Source organism: Meles meles, chromosome 14 (assembly GCF_922984935.1).
Source record: "Meles meles chromosome 14, mMelMel3.1 paternal haplotype, whole genome shotgun sequence".
Taxonomy (NCBI): Eukaryota; Metazoa; Chordata; class Mammalia; order Carnivora; family Mustelidae; genus Meles; species Meles meles.
Window position 1 is genome coordinate 6,835,747 of NC_060079.1, and position 16,785 is coordinate 6,852,531.

The window sequence follows — 16,785 nt, forward strand, 5'->3', positions numbered from 1 at the left end:
GAAAATAACATGTTTTCATGATCTGAAAAACAGATATTAAAGGGAAACTATTATGTCACGGAGAAAAAGAAAGCAAAGACTACGATAAATTTAACTGTATTTTCTCACTTTCTACAGTGTTACATGTAAAGTAATGGACCAAGGTCTTCATTGCCCTTCTGTAACTGTACCTGGTTGAACGGGTTAAACTAACAGATGTGTTTACAAAACAATGTGAATAATTTCAGTATTGATACTGCTACTAGATCTGTTTACATTTAAGTTCAACATGACTTACACAGACATTCTTTATAAAGCTATGGTCTTAAAAAAAAGATGTAAATAAAAAATTTTCCATTATACATGGAAGCTTCTTTTTTTAAAAAAATAAAACACAAAGATGAATATAAGTTCAAGAAATTTACATCTGGCCTCTATCTTTATATCAGGCTTAAGATAAGGGGCTGAACGAACCCAGACCCTCTGTACCCATTTCAGTGCCTGGCACATAGAAGACATGCAAGAAATACCAGGCTTTAATTGGAAGCCACTAGGTAACCATGTAATAAAACATACTTCTCTTACAAAACATTTTTAATATTATTTTTCAAATTTAAATTTATAGGCTATGAAACTATAATAATATTCAAGGCTGAATTTATTCTTATGTTTCCTAGATGTCAGTCTTAGCCATTGGGATTTCTAGGTTTTCCTTCTGTGGGAGAATAAAGGATACTTAAGTCCATGTTGCTCGAGTTTATTTTTATAACCTCAGGAATAGTGCCACGTCAGGAATAGAGAAGTTACACAACAAATGCTTTAGAATAAATTAGTCTAGCTTTTATATTAATAAGCTACTTCTCTGCTCTGGATCTAATTAAAGTAATGATTATGTAAGTACTTAGTACACAATAAGTTAGTTAACTCATAAATACTATTCAACAAGAAGTAATCCAAACAAACTTAAAACATACCCTTTTTTCCCTGTCCTAGTTGGCAACTTTAGCCGTCTGACCTTTGATTTTCAAATTAAGCTTGGTTTTCTTCAGACTTTCTAATTCTAAAACAATGGTTTGAAGAAATGGCCCTCTAGTACTTACATTTTCAGAATATAAACTACTCTCTCCTTGGATGACTGTCAAAGTTACCTTAAACTGGCAATATATACTCTTGGTCTCCTTATTTTTGCTGGACAATATGACTTCAAATTCTCTGCTATCTAATCCTTATTCCCCCTCCATTACCAGAAAAAAGAAAACAAAAACAAAAAACAGCTACTACCAACATCACTACAACACTCCATTTCAGGAGTAGCAACATCAACCAAAAGGATGAGACATTAATAGCATACTCCATCCTACAACAGCAGAATATATATTCTTGTTCAAGAGTATATGGGAGATATATGAAGACAGACAATATCATGGGCTTTAAAACAACCCTCAAAAACATTTTAAAAACTAAAATCATAGAATGGGGCACCTGGGTGGCTCAGTGGGTTAAAGCTCTGTCTTCGGCTAGGGTCATGACCTCAGGGTCCTGGAATGGAGCTGTACTGGGCTCTCTGCTCAGCGGGGAGCCTGCTTCCTCCTCTCTCTCTGCCTGCCTCTCTGCCTACTTGTGATCTCCATCTGTCAAATAAATAAAAATCTTTAAAATAAAATAAAATCATATAGAATGTATTCTCCCTACCAAAATGGAATAAAGTAGAAGTCAGTAAGAGAAAGATAACAGGAAAATATCCAAATATTTGGAAAGCAAGCAAGATGTATGTAAATAATCCACAGGTCAAAACAGAAGACAAAGAGAAATTTTAAAAAACACATTTAACTGAATGAAGATGAAAATGAAATATGTCATTATAGGATATACCTAAAGCAATACTCTGAGGGAAATTTATAGCATGAAATAAATACATATTAAAAAGAAGAAACATTTCAAATCAGTAAACTCCCACCTCAAGAACCTAGAAAAAGGGCAAAATAAGCCCAAAGAAAGAAAAAGGAAGGAAATAACAAAGGTAAGAGTGGATTAAAAAAAAAACTGAAAATAGAAAAATAGAGAAAATCAAATAAACCAAGAGCTGTTTTTTTTTTTAGATTAATAAAGCTCACAAACTTCTAACAGGACTGACAAAGAAAAAGGAAGAAGACACAATATACCAACATTAGTAATGAAACAAGATATCACTATAGACCTCCTCCCAGATATAAAAAGGTCAATAAGGGAATATTATGAACTCTATATACATAAATTTGACAATTTAGACAAAATGGGCCATTTGCTCAAAAAAACACAAACTACCAAAATTCACACAGTATGAAATAAATAACTTCAATAGACCTTAACCATTAAGGGACTTGAACTTGCAATTTCAAAACTACCAAAAGAAAAATCTCCAGGGCTCGAAGAATCTCACTGAAGTAGTCTACCAAATGTTCAAAAAAGAATTAACACCAATTCTACATAAACCTTCCAGGAAACTAAAGAGGAGGAAATACTTCTCTACTCTTAATTTCATGAAGTTATTGTTACCCTGATACCAAAACTAGATGAAGATAATACTCACCCCCTCCAAAAAACCACAACTTATAGATGTAATATTCCTCATGAATACAGATACAAGAATGATTAACAAACTAGCATTCAGCAATATATAAAAATAATTATACACATGAACAAGTGGGGCTGATATGCACTTGAGATTATTCCAGTGATCCAAGAGTTTTTTAATATTTGAAAATTAATCAATATAATCTACCATATTAACAGGCTAGAGAAAAAAATCATATGATCACATCAACTGACACAGAAGAAGTATCTGACGAAATTCAACACCCATTCAGGGTGCCTGGGAGGCTCAGTGATTAAGCATCTGCCTTTGGCTCAGGTCAAGATCCCAGGATCCTAGGATGGAGCCCCGCATTGGCTCCTTGCTCAGCAGGGAGTCTGATTCTCCCTCTGCCTGCTGCTCTCCCTTCTTGTGTTCCCTCTCTCTCACTGTCTCTCTCTCTCTGTAAAATAAATAAAATCTTGGGGAAAAAATTCAACACCCATTCACCATTTAAAAAACAACAGCAACAACAACAGAATACACGGGAGCTTTTTCAACTTGCATTAACCAAAAGCCTGTGAAAGACAAGGTGCTTTTCTCCTAAGATCAGAAACGAGAGACAAGTATGTTTGCTCTCACCATTCTCTTATCCAACATAATGCTAGAAGTTCTAGCCAGTGCAATAAGGCAAGAAAAGGAAATAAAAGGCATATAGATTGGAAAGGCAGAAATTAAACCATCCCTATTTGCAGAGGACATGACTGTCTACATAGAAAATCCCAAGGAATCTACCAAAAAATTCCTAGAGCTAATGAATGATTTCTGCTAGGTTGTAGGATATAGGCTAAACATACTAAAAAACCTACTGTTTCTATATACAGCAATGAACACATGGCCATCAAAATTAAAAATACAAACCATTATGGACCTTGAAAGTATTAGGCTAAGTAAAATAAGTCAGACATACAAAGAAAAACACCATGATTTCACTCAGACATGAAATCTAAACAAACAAGCAAGCAAGTAAGCAAAACAAAAACAAACTCACAGATACAGAGAACAGATTGGTGGCTACCAGAGTGGAAGGTGAGTGGGGGTGCAAAAATGGGTGAAGGAGGTCAATTGCATGGTAATGGATGGTAATTAGACTTTTTGCAGTGATCACTTCACAGTACATACAGATGTCAAACTATAAGGTTGCACACTTGAAACTTAGGTAATATTATATACTAATTATATCTTAATAAAAAATACAATACTATTTGCAGTCAAAAAATGAAATACTTAGGTATAAATCTAAATCATGAACAGGAATTATAGGTGAAGACCACACAATCAATGGAAAGATACACTGAGTTTATTGATTGAAAGGCTCAACACTAAAGGCTCAAACACTAAAGATGCTGATTCTCCCAAAATTCCAACAAGATTTTTTACAGATAAGAGATTATTCTAAAATTTATATGGAAAGGGAAAGGAGCTAGGATTGCTAAAACAATTTTGAAAAAATAAAATGAGAGGAATCAGTCCATCCAATTTCAAGACTCATAACCACAGGAATCAAGACTGTGATAGTGGCTGAGGTATAACACAGCCCAATGGGACAGAAAAGAGAACCCAGAGAAATACCTACATAAATATGCCCAGTTACCTTTTATGAAGGTACAAAGCAACTGATGGAAGAGGGATAGCCTTCTCAACAAAAAAGTGCTGGAGCAACTCGACATCCACAGGCAAAACAAAACAAAACAAATAAACAAAACCACCAAGATCATGACCTAAATCTCGCACCTTATACAAAAACTCAAAAGGTTTATAAATTTAAAGATTTTATTTGTTTGTCTCCGAGAGAGGGAGAGGGCGCACACAAGCAGGCAGAAGAAGAAGCAGGCTCCCCACTGAGCGAGGAACTTGATCCTCCTGGGACTTGATCCCAGGACTCAGGGATCATAACCCCAGCTGGCCAAAGGCAGAGGTTTAACTGACTGAGCCACCCAGGTATTCCAAAACGGTCACAAATTTAAGTTTGAAATGTAAAACTGTAAGACTTAAAAATAGAAGACAATCTTTGAAGATTTCTTTTTTTTAGACTTGACATGAAAAACATGATCCATAAAAGGGAAAACAAATCAATAAATTGGACTCATCAGAATTAAAAACTTCTGTTCTGCAAAGAACCTGGTTATGAGCGAAAAGGGAAAACTAGTCAGAACACAGATTTGCAAACCACATGTCTAAAGGACTAGTATCTTGAGAAAAATTATGCTGAGTGAGAAAAGCAATCCTAAACATAATATGTTCCAATTTTATAAAATTTTTTAAATGAACAAATTATATGGAGAATAAATTAGTGGCTGCTAAAGAGGGAAAGGTAGGAGTGGGGACAGGAGGGAGGTGGGTATGGCCATAAAAGGACAACATGAGGGACCTTCGTGGTGATGGGAAATGTCTGTATCTTGACCGTATCAATGTCAATACCCTAGTTGTGATGTTGTATTCTATCATGTAAATATCATTGTACTACATCATGCATGTATATCTACAATTATTTCAAAAAGAAAAGTTCAATTAAAATTAATAAACAAGAATTTAAAACTCTCCACAAATACAATTATATATTGCCTCAACTCTCAAATCCCCACTCCCTTCTTCAGCAAACTCCCGCCTCTTCTGTGTCAGATGTCCACTTTTACTAACCTTACTCTAGTTAATGAAAACAACCTATATACCATCGTCTTCCACACAACCAATTATTGGGATCTGGGTGTGCATTTGGCTGAATATCCCCACAATGGATGCAGATGAGGACAGCAGGAGAGCCTAGGACCAACACCAGCAGTTTGTATAATTCCGGCACAGGCTACCCAGTCATGCACCAGCAAGAAGGTGTGGCCACCTGCCTGTTAGGCTGTCGGTAATTATCAGCCCTCTCTATGCTGCTTCCTTTGAAGCCATGCACCTAACCCTTGAAACATTTCCACCGTTATCTGCAGCACACTATGGGAGAAGCAAGCGGCACTGCAGTCATAACGCCATCCAGGAGACACGTCAGTGAGAGACAGCCTCCCCAGCACCAGTTCTCGTTGTCTGTCCTCCACATGAAAGCAGCAGACGCCATGAGATCTTCCCTGTGGGTTCCAAGATGAAGATCACTACTTCATCATCTTCCTTCCCCTCTTGCCAAATGGCGGCCTGAAAACATGAGGCAGCCAATGGGCAATGCTTCCCAAGTCCCTTTGCCCTCAGGGGACACAACAGTCACTTCCTTGGGAATCTGAAACCATCCAGATCTCCGGGTGAGCAGTCAGTGAGTGGGGGGTCCTGCCAGGACTCTGAATTTCTCCCTCGTCTGAGGAGAGAGCTGTAGGATTCTCCCTATGGGCACATCGCTTTCCAACTAACAATCCATGAGAAGTTGTTTTCCAAGCTCATTCTGACTCCTGCAGTGATGACTCTACACAAGGCAGAGGAAGAATTTGTAACGAGGCATGTGTCCTAACTGGTCACAGGGGCATCCAGTTCTCTTTAAAGGATCACATAAAAGAACACTCTCCGGCTTGGAAGAGAACAGTGACAAAGACACATGCTTGCAAAAGTTTTGTGGGTTTTTTCAAATCTTCTCTCACTAACGACTAAGGTGCTTCCCAGGTCTTTCCAGGTGACCTGGACATACACAGAGAAGGTGGCTGTCCCAGCTCAGTTAGACCAGGGCCTGGGAACCCTCCCGCTGAGCCAGGTCTCCTTTCTCAATGTTCTTTATCCCAGACTGATCTGCACAGATACCCACTATCTTCATCTCAGAAGAAAAGTGTTCCAAGTGACACAAAGGGTTCTTAAAAATCCCCAACCTCCACTGTGTACAGAGTAAGACCTGGCCTCTACAGAGCTGGCTTTCCAGGAAAGCCAAGAAAACAACACTGTCCTACTGACAATAGGCCATTTCCTTCTTCCTTCAGAGATTCCTCATCCCAGCAGGAAAGGAAATCTAAGAGACTGGCAGTATCTGCCCGTAAAAATGAAAAAAGGGTCTTAAACTCCTATAGTACGAAATCAACAAAACTGCAATCATCCACTTGAATAATTTCCATTCGGTAGTCCAGCATGCACCAAAATTTAATAAACCACTTTGCTTCAGAATCACTGTCACATGGGGTTTGATTTAATTAATCTCAGCAGGCTTGAAAACAGCCCCCAGGAAGTCAATGCGATCAACTTCCCGCAGTTGTGCTAGAACGAAAGTGTAAGTTAACAACTACGCTACCAAATCAAGACATATTTAGGCAGTGGTGGCGATTTTCTATGCTCTGACCTACCTACCTGTAAGCACTGACCTTGTAATGCTAGATCAGTCTCGCTTCTATGTACCAGGAAGTCATCTGGCTCAGTACCCTTTCAGGGTGAGCACCTTGGATAAGGGGTCAGATTAGAAATAAAGATTAGGAAAAGCAGAAAGAGTTCTTGCTTCCTCCTCCATGTTTCTTCTCTGTTAGAAGGAAAGCAGACCCCGTTCTCAGAGCCCAGGGGATTTTTCCTAATTCTGACAGGAGTTAAGAGAAGACCAGATGATTTTCCGGCAGAACCGCTGACAGGCAGAAAGCATACTTACCCTCTCCCTTCTCCTGAGTGTCACTGCCCTGGAAGAGGATTCTAGCCAAGAGAGCAAAGCCAAGAGGAAGTGGATCTTCATCACTCTCCTCCCATCCAAGAGTGAGATCTAATGCGAAAAGGTGAGACTCACAGGGGACAGGAGTTACAACTTAGACTTGACCCTGTCCACATGCCCTCAGTACAGTGCCTCACCTGGCCCGAACTGGGTCTGCATTTATGAATGAATGGTCCCTACGTCTCAAGGAGCAGAGCATTGTCATTATCCAGAAGCCATCCTGACTCACAGAAGCATGGGACGCTCAGCCAGGTGTGTGTGGCATTTCCAAGGCTAAGCCTGGAGACAAGCACCTGCCTCCAGGCGGCTCAACACTGAGCAAGAGCTGTTTATACCGACGCCGGGTGGTAAGGACCGCACTTGGGGATGCAAATACGACCCAGACAGCCTGATTCCACAAGCTGCACATTTATAAACCACTCTTCTTACCCACACCTTGCCACGACTTGTCATTAAAAAAACTAAGAGTTCAAGAGAAGCTGCTACTTTACTTATTCACAATTCCACAATTCAGAATTCATTCATTTACTTAGTGAGGCCAGGAGTCTAAGACTCAACTTAGAAGGGAACTTTATGTACTGAGGAGCTCCTCCATGTCACACTGTCGAACACAGTATGTGGTTTTGGCTCCAGCACACACACCCCTACACACACACAATTACACGTGCACAAGCACACCAAAGATCATGGCCAGGAACCGAAGCTGGCACGTCAAGTACGCAACCCTTCTCCAGGAGGTACAGGACACAATCGTTTTTGGAAAAGTGGCCTAAGGTCACGGAGAGAGATGCCTTTAATGGTAGAGCTGAAGCTGGGTTTGGTAAAACAAGTAGGCTCCTCGGCAAGACCAGCCAAGCAATCACCGGGGAAGTTTAGATTTGTTTCAGAAAACTCAAACGTAGAGAAAACAGGTCTAGCAGATTTTAAAACATTCCCTTTTAGAGAACATTTTGCTTATTTTTCCTAGCGCATTTCAGATTGTCAACCTCAAATGTTTTAAACCTAAATGTACTTCGAACTGTTCTCATTTTGAATATATAATCCTTCTGAATATAACTAGTGCTTGTAGATACTAATATAGCCTCGCCTTCTTTACCGTTTTCAACGAGGACTTGGGGGATGTTATTTCAGAAGGATCCATGGAACATTTAAGCAAGGGCAAGTCCTTTGAAGGCCTGTGTTTCTAAAGCCTATTCAGTCCGAGAGTAACTGCAGTGATAATGGTAAGACCACACAAAGGAGGCTAGTCTTTACCATAATACTGAGCCACTTGTGTGCTGGCTCTACGAAAGTTTCCCCAGTGGCAGGTTTTCACTTAGTAATCAGGCAGCAGAACAAATATAGTGAATCAATTATTTCCATTTGCAGCACACACTTAAATGTCCCAGGGCCAATCTCACAGTAAACACCAATTACTTGCATGCCTGACACAGAAAACAAAACCAAACATGTACTCTTTTTCACAGAAAGAGCACAAATCAGAAACCTGAGATATGAATTCATTTATTTCTCATTTCTTTGTTTAGTTTGGCCACACTACGAGGACAGATTCTAGACTGAAAGATAGGACAAACCCACAGAACTCAAACTGCATCACCCATTTCCTTCTGAGGGTACTAACTATTGCTCACTTATTCAAGCCTCCTGGCCCCAGGCAACCTACATTTTAATAACTTGCCAGGATAAATTAGAATAATTGTTGCATGGGGTTTGGCTTAATTAATCTCAGCAGGTTTCAAGGAAGGCCCATGAAGTCAACAGGAAAAATGTCCTTCAGATGTTCCATTATTAAAAGTTGAGGAATTATGTCACCAAAAAAGACAGGTATAGAAAAGGCTGCAGTGGGCACCTGGGTGGCTGAATGGGTTAAGCCGCTGCCTTCTGCTCAGGTCATGATCTCAAGGTCCTGGGATCGAGTCCCACATCGGGCTCTCTGCTCAACGGAGAGCCTGCTTCCCTTCCTCTCTCTCTCTGCCTGCCTCTCTTGTGATTTCTCTCTGTCAAATAAATAAATAAAATCTTAAAAAAAAAAAAAAAGGCTGCAGTTATAAATCAAAACCGAAATACTTAGACATGCTGATAGAGACAGAGACATGTTTGTCCCTCCAGAGGAGGAAGGGAAGGAATAAACTTGCTAGCTTGGCTGTTTTGGTACAAAGCAGGTGCTTATCAATAGTTGTCGAATTAATAAAACAATGAATAAATGTTGATTTAATATATGTGACAAGACAGGGCATGCAAAAAGATTATACATCTTTTCAAGTAATGGTTAGAAATACATAATTTAGGACAGAGCAACATTTAGATCCCAGAAAACAGAACCATGCCAAAGAGACCAAGTCTAAAGATTTATTCCAGGTTTGAAAACTGGCATTTAGGCACAAATGACAGATTAGAACAGGTACAAAATAAACTGGGTTCGGTTCCCAACTCTGCTGCTTGCTAACTCTGTGGCCTTGGGAAGGCATTTACCTCTCTGTGTTTCAATTGCCTTATCTGAAAAACGTAGACAGTAATGGTCCCCAACTATTAAGTATTCCCCACCCATGTTGTAAAGCATTGCCACTTCATGATTTTAGAATGGTTATATTCCAAAAATTGAAGTTTTTCCATACAGAAGTGGGAAAATGGTGCCCAGGGCTGAAAAGGCTGTGGGGGAGGACACACTCTGTTTACAGCATGACCCTTGCTAAGAGAAGGCTTAGAGAATTAGATGTGGAGATCCATGGCACTGGGCTATTTCACCTCTCAACTCTCAGAACAAAAGACGGGACCACCAGAGATTTCCAAACCAACAGGCGTTTGACAATTAACAAGTATTCATCAAACAACTGAAATGGCTCACTTTCCCTCCTGCTGCCATAAAACCATCAGAGCCTCCGCCAGCGCATGTATACAAAGCAATTACTGCGCCAGGCACTCTGCTAAGCAAGAATGGACTCATTTAATCCTCCCAACAGCTGAGCAAAATGATTCCCAAACTTCCCTGCACATGGGAAGCTGCTAAAAATTTCAGTGCTTAGGTCACACCCAAAACCAATCACAGTATTTGGGGTGGGAGTAGGCATCAAATTAAAAAACAAAACAAAACAAAAAGAAAAACAAAAAACAAAAAACAAAAAACAAAAAAACCTGGCTAATTCAAATGTGCAGTGAAGTTTAAAATGCTACCAAAATGCTAGGTACTGTTCCTACCTACATTTTTAGATAAGGCAACTGAGGCACAGAAAGGGTAATATCCTCCCAAGATCACATAGCAGAGTTAGGATCTAAACTCAGTTTGACTACTGCCAACGCTAAAAAATCAGGAAAGATGGAGGTGTTACAGAAATAATATAAAACACTAGTGGGCAATGAAATGAAGTGGGGGGCGGGGAGAAATTGTGAGAAAGTACATACACTTGGCAAAGAAATGCAGGACATGTGGACAGCTGCGGACTTGAGGAAAATCCTACCCAATCCAACCAGGTAGGAACAGAGTTTTCACTCTCTGAAAACCTTATCGTGTAGCCATGAAGAGTAACTGTTTAGGGCCTCTTGAAAGCACATGTTCTAGAACAGTGCTTCTCAAACTCTGGACCTCTGAAGCTCTCCATAGGTCGGAGGGAAAGTCCTAGAATTTGCTCCTCTAACAAATCCCCAAGTGATACTCAGGCCAAACCACTGCTCTAGACACACAACAGTCATAAACGATAAGCTGGGATCTATAGCCATGCAGAAGTGTTCAGAATCCCTAGGGTCCCCGAGCCTAAGTCTGTCTCCCCACCTGTGCTTACTCAATCTGGCTGAATCCACCTGCATTATGCCTCCCTCTGTCAGCTCCTTCCTCAATCTGCTCATCCCATTCAGCCCAGACTGAAGTTAACTCTTCCTCCAGGAAGGCTTCCTGGATCTTAGATCTCTCATGTGCTCCCTAAACCCCCTCCTCACAAGCTGATCACCATATCTGCTACACATTTCAAGACTTTTCCTTTCCCACATCTACCTCTCCCACCGGACAGGAATGTGAGCTTCCTTGAGGACCCCAGCTGTTTCTGAGGACTCTTTCCATCTTCCCCATCCAGCACAGGCCTGGCACATAAAAGGTACACAATAAGCATGCACATGTGAGCACGCCATTCTACCAGGAAGGGTGGGAATGGAGCAAATTTCTCAAGTAGGAGCTGGTTTTCTCACAGCTACAGCTGATTTCAGTGTATAAGCTGGATGTGTCTCAACGTATGTGTGTAAGTTGTTTCAGAACTCGGGACGCCATCTCTCACCATACATCGTGGTTAAATACTAGGGCCTGACCTCAGAAATGTGTTTAGTGTGACTGAATTGTAATTTTAACACTCAAGTACAAGACTGCTCTCTGTTTATATAGAACGATAATTTCTACAAAAGACTGTGATCAAAGTTCCAGTAGCAGGAACACATCTCATTCCCTGCCTCCTGTCCCTCTGTTTTAAGACAATAAAATCCTGGACTCGCCCTCCCCTTGCATCTGCCCTAGACCATGAGCAAAGATCGCAGTTTCCCACTTTCCGGCGGGCTGCCTCCCTCCACCAACAACCCTTTCCAGTCTGTCTGGTCATTTCAGACCTGGGTTCTATTTTTCTCCAAGGACAGCTTGCCAGTCTCAGGGAACAAACTCTGTCATGGTGTCAGTGGGGGCTGGGGGAAAGACTGGCTGCCCTCTTCTTCCAAGTTAGCCATGCAGAGTCCTCTCAGAGCTCCCCAACCTGGCTGACTCCAGAGAGTGAGGATGGGAGGCAGGGGAAGGTTCCAGTCCAGATCTGGCAGGCAAGAGCGCCCAAAGATATTTTGAGTCAGGCACATGGTCCCTGAAATTATAATGTTGAGTTCTCATTTCTTCCACAATGACACAGAATGGTCCTACTGCAGGGAAACGGGAAGAGGTTATATCTGACCAAGAAATCTAGTCCTTCAAGGTCCTGGTGAAGGTGAGGTAACAGTTCTGTCTCCTGGACGTTTGGAATATTAGGGCAAAAGGATGCAATATTACCTGCAGCCACAAACGTGGACATTCTGACCACAGTCACTGTCATGTATTAGAAATCTATATCATCCTCTTTCCGTTCATGGCATGGCAGCAGCTCCCAGGGCCCTCTCAGGCAGTGACAAAGCGCCATGTGCACCCCAAGTGAGACAGACAGGGATGGGCCCTGAAACTCTTATGAGCCTGCCCCCCCACCTCCCCCGCCAATGTTACATCTGCAGCTCACTAGACAGGAACCTTCTAGTTCGGAAAAGCCTCTGCAAAAGAGTGTAGCCAAAGGGAGTGACAAGGGACAGAGGAGACAGACACATGGAAGCATACACCCAGATCTCCTGAGCCAGGCAGCCCAGTGCTCCAATCTCATTCTTGTCACTTACTATGAGGCTCTGGCCATGAAAAAGTCCTTCACCTCCATTTTCTCAGCTGGGAAAGGGGAGCAGAGAAATCTAATTTGCTCTTCAGTTAGAATGATCCTCATCTCAACCGCAGAACACAGAGGACAACTTGAGCGACTTTTCCCTCAATTCTCCCAAGGATGGAACCTAACTGCCCTTCTCATTCTAGAAGCATCAGAGAAGTTAATTACATACGATGTGTACCTTAGGGCATTAGAGTTTAATTCTGTCGAGAAAGACTGATACAGAATGAGTTGAGCAGCGTGGGTAAATACTACCCTCCAGGTTCCCTGAGGGTTCCTGGCGGGAAGAGATGAAATAGAAAGGTAGGAGCTGGGAATCAGGAGGGCTTAGGTGGGAATCCCAGTCCCAGAGAAGAGGGAGAGCATGGCAGAGCCAACACAGAAACAAAAGCTAACCTGACACACTCTGTCCCTTCACTTGTTTCTCTGAGATGCAAGGATCAAGGAAATCATATGAGCACTTTGTGCCTAATGCATTTCTGTCTGCAAATGGAAAATGCAATTAAACATTACAGTTACAGATCTTCAAACGCCCATGTATTATATGATTTGCCTCTAGAAAGCAATGTACATTTGGTGTTCCTTCCTGATGTTTTGGAAATAACAAAATTACTTTTCTAAAACCTCTGAATTTATACTTCCATGATTTTATGATCCCATTTATGCCATTACATATTTCAAAAGCAAACATTTTAAGTGTTTAGCTTTCAGACCAAAAAAAAAACCACCCAGAAAACCCTGACATTTCTATTTTAAATGAATCCTTGCAGAGCCTCTTAGCTCAGGAAAGGAAGAGGAAAGAAGGCTCATTGTTTTCAGCAGCAAGCAGACAGATCAGCCCACCAAGCTGTACAGGCAGGCATGAGGAGCCCTGGACCAAAGATCAACAGATCTGGGATCTAAGCCCAGGTATCCCATCCTTTGGATTCTGCTGCTTTCCCTTGGAGACGTCATTTTACTTCACTGGATCAGTTTCCTCATCTGTGGAGCGTAAGATCCCTTCCAGATATCAAAGTATAAAACTTTACCTACACTCTGCCTCAGTAGCTGCAAAAAGGGAAATATTTGCCTCTGACTTTCAGGAAGGTAAAGACCAACAAGGAAATATTTGAACAAGCTTTTGAGATTCCATAATGAAATAGAAATAAATGAGACTCATAAAATCACAGGGCTATCAGGGGGGCCCTAGAGGTCTGGCCAACTAGCCAAAGTGAATCTCAAACTCCCAGTGCACAGGAGACTGCTGGCAACCATCTCTCTTCCAGCCTTCCTGTAGCTAAGGGGACCAATGTATTCTCTTCAGGAAGCCAACTGAAAGCAAGCTTGAATTGACAGTCAGCCCAGACAATGTCCCCAATCTTTCCAAAGGACATCAGGCATTTTCCCCCTGCACTGTTTTCCCCCTGCACTGTTCTATAGGTATAGATAATATGCCCTCAATTGTAAACTGCAGACTAAATAAAACGTGCAATTCATGACCTTATTTCCAAAGCCAAATCCCAGCCTATGTCTGAGTTCAGAAGTTCCTATAAGCATAGAAGTTCAGCACCTGGCAAGAAGGGCTCTGCCACTAGAGAGCCTTGAGAAATTGGGCCTGTTACTTCTCAGCCTCTCTTGTCTCATCTGTAAAATGGGGAGAGTAATAGTATCTACATTTCAGGGATGTAAGGAGGATTAATGAGGTATTAGTGCATGTAGATCTCTCAGAAGAGGGCCTGGCCCAGACTAACTGATAAGTATATTCATATTGATATCAATATTAACATAATCCAGTAACTATGTATATGATACTGGAGCAGATGGGAAGGTCCTGAAACCCAGGGTACTCCTGGGGAAAGGTAGAGGCTCCCTCCCTCCACCTCCGGACCCTTTTCAGGCAGTCTGAAATTAAGATGTCTGCAACGTAATGGAGGACTGATTGTAAAAGAGGAAAGGGAACCTAGGGATGGTGGTGGCGTAGGAAATTCACAACCAAAGGAACTGAAACAAGGCTTGCTGTGAAGGCAGCAGCAGGGAAAGCACTTGTCGAGAAGTAGGTAAAAGGCAAGAAAGCACCACGTGGGAGAAATTGGGGAGAGAAGCAACACCGGTGCACAGGCACAGCACAAATAAAAAACATAATTATCCTGGTTGGAAGATGGCAAATTTGGGGGCCAAAGGAGGTAACTGAAAATTACAATATCGTATAAGAAATAGTCACATAAAACTCTATAAAGGATGTGGGGGCAGAGAACGAGGGTAGCACAGGGAGGAGCGCATAATTAACAGGCACCAGGAGAACAATGGAATGAGAAGGTTTGCAAGTTGGGGGACATGAAGAAAAGATGCATTTGTTATGAATGGTGCAAAAATAAAATGGAGTGAGATTTCTGTGCCTGTTAGCAAAGGAAAGCAAAGAACTGGGAGATTTGAAGGGGGGTTGTGGGAATGAAAACACCAGGCAACACAGTAAATGAGAGGAGGTGCAGAGAAAACCTGGGGGGGGGGAGGGTTGATTTTGGATAGCCTTGATAATAAGTGTTCACTAAATTCAAATTATTGTTCTATTATTAACACTATCATCCAGTGAGGCGAAGCAACTAACCAGAGTATTTTGTTTGTTGGTTTGGTTTGTTTTTTGGCGTTTGGAGGGAGGGGATATTTGTTGAGGCTCTGTAACTTTACACAGTCAGATGGGTGGCCCGCCAGCCAGCACAGGTCACCTGAGTTCCCCCTGACGTGAGCAGCACTGCTGGTTCCTACCTTCCTGGGGCCAGTATGCAAATTCCCGCACCACGTCAACCACAAGTGGAACCAAGCCGACTCCAGCAAACCTTCTAATTCAGAGGCGACAGACACCAAGTCCCAGCGGTCTTTCTCGTGAAATGAGACGCAGCTGGGACCTGAGGAGAATCCTGCTTTCAAAACTAAGTTCTCGGACCGCATCCGCTCCAGGGCAACCAGCTACAGCAGACCCGGGCCGGTGCCGGAGACACCGGTGGCGCCACCCGTGGGAGCGGAGCTGTGAAGGGAACACCGGCCGCACCAGGCTCCCGAACCTTTGTCCGCCCTCCCCGCGCAACCTCGAAGGCCAGGCCCAACGAGTCGGGAGCTCGGGGTAAAGTTTCAGGGTAATCCCCGAACGGGTCGCGCTGGAGACGACCTCTTCTAGGAGCACCCGCTGCACGCGCTCCCCGGGGTCAACGCCGCTGGCTGAACCTGGGGTTGGGGGGGTCGCCGAGCAACCACTGCAGGGCACCAACAGGTGGGCAGCTAGGGCTGCCCCGAGAAGCCGCCAGGAGGATGCAGGACGGAGGAGGGCGTCCTCGGGCTATGAAAGCCGTCGCTTGGGGCTAATTCCTCTCCCCCGGCTCCGGGCTAACAGCCCCAGACGCCTGCCCCCAAGCCCCGCGCGCGCCCCGCAGAGACGCACGCCGGGGTGCAGCCTCACCTCGTGCGGCTCCCACTCGGCGGAGCCTCCAAAGCCAGAGGATCCAAGACGTCCCTGCGACACAGGGCCGGTCCAAGTCCCACGGAGCTCGGAGCACGCCGGGCTCTCGCCGAAGCCTCTGCTCCGGTGCGCTGCCTCTGGGCGGGCGGCGGGCGGGGCGGCTGCCAGAGAAAGCGCGGCGCTGAATCCCGCCCGCACCGCGGCCGCCCGGCTACCAGGCCACGCCCCCAACCCGCCTCGGGTCACACCCCCAGCCCATTTTAAAGCTACGCCTAAGCCACGCCCCCAGCCCGGCTCTCCCTCTACTCCCCCGGCCCGGAGAGCGTTTCCTCTCCAGGCCACGCCCCCGACCCGTTTCGGCCACGCCTCCAGACCCGTTTTCTGTCCACTTAGGCCATGCTCCCGACCACACTCACCCAACGCACCCCGGCCCTGCCACGACCCCTGCCCGGAGACCCGGCCAAGCCCGTCCCTACCAACAGCCCGGTTTCTCCCACCATTTTCCCAGCCATTCCCAGCCCCTCAAGGCATCCCTCATCTCCCATCAGGATATCCCCCCAGTCACGCCCCTGGCCCTGCTACACTTGCCCCCAACTCCTGCTCCTCTTGCCCTCAGCTACACCCCGAGCCCGACTCACTTCCAACCACTCCCAGAGACTACCCCATACCACCACCCCCCGCCGGGCCCCCCTCAGCCAGTCTCTTCCCCAACCCCATCAACCCCCAGCCTCACAAGCCC

The 16,785-nt window shown here is 43.7% G+C and overlaps 1 protein-coding gene across 1 annotated transcript in view; it reads right to left on the reverse strand.

The window, feature by feature from the left end:
- The window catches only part of SPATA13 (spermatogenesis associated 13), a 146,146-nt gene extending 129,925 nt beyond the window's left edge, over positions 1-16,221 (reverse strand). The window contains exon 1 of the mRNA XM_045977875.1: positions 16,047-16,221. The gene's annotated coding sequence lies outside the window, so the exon portion shown is untranslated. The remainder of the gene's footprint in view (positions 1-16,046) is intronic.
- Positions 16,222-16,785: the final 564 nt, after the last annotated feature.